The sequence below is a fragment of the Ranitomeya variabilis genome, chromosome 5 (assembly GCF_051348905.1).
Source record: "Ranitomeya variabilis isolate aRanVar5 chromosome 5, aRanVar5.hap1, whole genome shotgun sequence".
Classification (NCBI taxonomy): Eukaryota; Metazoa; Chordata; class Amphibia; order Anura; family Dendrobatidae; genus Ranitomeya; species Ranitomeya variabilis.
The window spans coordinates 26,254,564-26,258,115 of NC_135236.1; the positions used below are offsets into that span (position 1 = coordinate 26,254,564).

Consider the following 3,552-nt stretch of genomic DNA (forward strand, 5'->3'; position numbering starts at 1 on the left):
GTTTTTCCAATCTTCTACTGTCCAATTTCGATGAGCTTGTACAAATTGTAGCCTCAGTTTCCTGTTCTTAGCTGAAAGGAGTGGTACCCGGTGTGGTCTTCTGCTGCTGTAGCCCATCTGCCTCAAAGTTCGACGCACTGTGCGTTCAGAGATGCTCTTAGGCCTACCTTGGTTGTAACGGGTGGCGATTTGAGTCACTGTTGCCTTTCTATCAGCTCGAACCAGTCTGCCTATTCTCCTCTGACCTCTGGCATCAACAAGGCATTTCCGCCCACAGAACTGCCACTCACTGGATTTTTTTTCTTTTTCGGACCATTCTCTGTAAACCCTAGAGATGGTTGTGCGTGAAAATCCCAGTAGATCAGCAGTTTCTGAAATACTCAGACCAGCCCTTCTGGCACCATCAACCATGCCACGTTCAAAGGCACTCAAATCACCTTTCTTCCCCATACTGATGCTCGGTTTGAACTGCAGGAGATTGTCTTGACCATGTCTACATGCCTAAATGCACTGAGTTGCCGCCATGTGATTGGCTGATTAGAAATTAAGTGTTAACAAGAAGTTGGACAGGTGTACCTAATAAAGTGGCCAGTGAGTGTATATATGTGTCTCAATGACATATATATATATATATATATATATATATATATATATATATATATATTATATATATATATAAAAAACGAAACCCGACTTTGCAGCGAAGATCGCCGACGGCCGACCCAATCCCACAGTGAGATCGGGTCGGGTTTCACGAAACCCGACTTTCCCAAAACTCGGCCGCCTTTTGAAATTGGCCGATCTGTTTCGCTCAACCCTACTCATGGACAATGAGTGACTCTTCCTGTTCCCAACTTCAAAGCTTAAGTCCTTAAAATGTCTCTTATTAGCAGCTGAGGCCTGGCTACCCTGCATCTTCGCCAAGTTTTATCTTACTTTAAACCAGATACAATTTAATTTATCCACAGACTTTTCAATTTCTGTAGTATCTATTGCAATGGTCAAAATGTAACTAAGATAAGAATGCAACTCCAAATTACAGAAAAGCTGAAATGTTTTCATGGATCCTTGACATTGGTAAGCAATAAAATTAGAACAGAATTCATTTCGCAAATAGTACAAAAATATGCATTCTCTAAAATGGCTACCATGGACAAGCTTAGCGCAAGCTCCTCCATTTACCAGATCTCCAAACTTAATCATTTATTGAATTTTCTCAGGGAACCATAAGTTAGGGCCATAAAGTCATCTGCAGGCTGGTGGTGCAGGCTGGCAGGAATGATCAGGTAGCTGGCTCCGAACAAGTAGGACAGCCGTGCTACAAAAGCATAACATAGGAGAATCTTCCATAAATATGCTGAGTTCCAGGAGGACACACTAGGATAAAATAAAGGCAGATATATTGTTTGTGAACTATTCATATTTCACATTTAGGAGATTCAATCGAATTTGGCCTGGAAATAAGATTCCGAACTTTATTATATGTGAAATAAAGGTGCCAGAAGGCCATTAATATTAATTACCTACGTTTTGATAACTGTCCACATCCTAGTGCAGAATCAGTAGTTTTGTGGTGGGTGAAGTTTGCATATTATTTTATTATTTTTACTTCTTCAAAACACTAAAATGTTGATCAGCCAGAAGACATTTTGCTGAATTAAAAGGAATCAAATCAGAAAAATAGTAGATTCTGACCAATCCATTTTTCTGTGAAATTTGCTGAAAATTTAATTTGCCTTTATTTGATTTACTTATCTCTAGTTGCAATACAACTTCTAATGGATTGAAAACAATGCTTTGGTTAACGATTTGATTCATAGTTGAATAAGAACTTCACATATTACCAGTAAGCTGAACATTTAAACTCAATGTGTTTAAAAAAATGTATCTCATCTTTTGCATAGCTCTCCTAATCTCATTATTCCTCAGACTGTAGATAATGGGATTCATCAATGGTGTCACCACTAAATACGACAGGGATCTGTATTTGTTAATATTGGATGAGCTCTCATCAGATGGAGTCATGTAGACTGCGATTATGGTGCCGTAATATGCACATACTGTGGTCAGGTGGGAGCTACATGTGGAGAAGGCTTTTCTTCTACCATAAGAAATGTTAAGGATTGTAAAGAAAATGCAAAAGTAGGTAAGAATGAAAAAAACAAATGGAAATAAAGCATAAAGATTTCATAAACAAAGTCTTGCAGCATTACATTGGAAATATCTGAAGTGGCCAATTCCATTAAGGGACCAAGGTCACAAAAGAAATGGTCCATGTGATTCAAGCCACAGAAGTTAAACTGAATAATAACAAAAAACTCACTTGAAATTAGCACAATGACCAAAAACCAGGCTCCGATAACAAGTCGAAGGCAAAGATCTGGACTTATTAGTGAGGAATATCGTAACGGATGACAAATGGCCAAATATCGATCATAAGACATGACGGCTATGAGAAAACATTGAACAGTGCAAAATATACCAAAGAAATAAAGCTGTATCAGACAACCCCAAAGGGACAAAACTCCTTCCTCAACAAACATAATGCCTAACATCATGGGGATAACATTGGTGGTCAGTAAGACATCTGCTATGGATAAATGCTTCAGGAAGAAAAACATTGGAGTTTTGAGGTGGTCAATGATGGTCACTAGAAGGATAATGAGAAGATTCCCTCCCAGTATACATATGTAACTCAGGGTAAGCAGAAGGAATAGAAGAGGTTTGTATTTGGATAGACTTTGGAATCCAAGAAGACGTATCTGAGTGACTTGGGTCTTATTCACATCACACATCATTTATATATCAATAAGTATCCAAGAATTATTTTCTCCTAAAAATTATGAGTATTTATTCAAGTTCAGGTATAAAGTCGGGGAATATTGGGCAATAGTCTTAAGAATCTCGAGAGTGATCAGAGTATAACAATCAAGCCCTCTGATAAAGGGGGAAATGTGGTTGTGCTAGATACAACTAAGTATAAGTCATTGTGTATGAGCTTACTTGGAGACATCAATGGGTATGAAATCCTCTCTCATGATCCCAGTAGTGTTATTATGAACGATCTGTGTGCCATGGTGAATGAAGGGTTCGAACTGGGGGTGATTGATAAAAATGAAAAAGATCACTTGTTTTTAGTGGCCAATTTTTTAACCCCACTACATCCTGTAATGGCCACGTTCTACTGTTTGCCAAAAGTCCACAAGGGGATTAATCCCCTGAAGGGGAGACCCATAGTGGCTGGCATTAACAGTGTAACACAAAATCTGGGCCTTTATATCGACAAAGTATTGAGACCGTTTGTTCTGTCACTAAATTCATATGTGCGGGACACGACGGATTTCCTCGGGAGACTGGACGGCATTTTTCTAGAAACAGATATGATCCATTGCAGTATTGATGTTGAAGCATTATATTCATCTATCCCTCATGATGTTGGTATAAGGGCTGTAGCTGATTATTTACAGACTAGAGGGCGACAGTATAACAGACATAACGAGTTTGTACTTAAAGCTCTTAAATTCTGTCTTACGAATAATGTCTTTCTATTCG

General features: G+C 38.5%; 1 pseudogene; it reads right to left on the bottom strand.

Annotated features, from left to right (window-relative positions):
- Window positions 1–1,833: 1,833 nt before the first annotated feature.
- LOC143774751 (olfactory receptor 5P64-like) lies at window positions 1,834–2,795 on the bottom strand (annotated as a pseudogene).
- Between the last annotated feature and the right edge of the window lie 757 nt (window positions 2,796–3,552).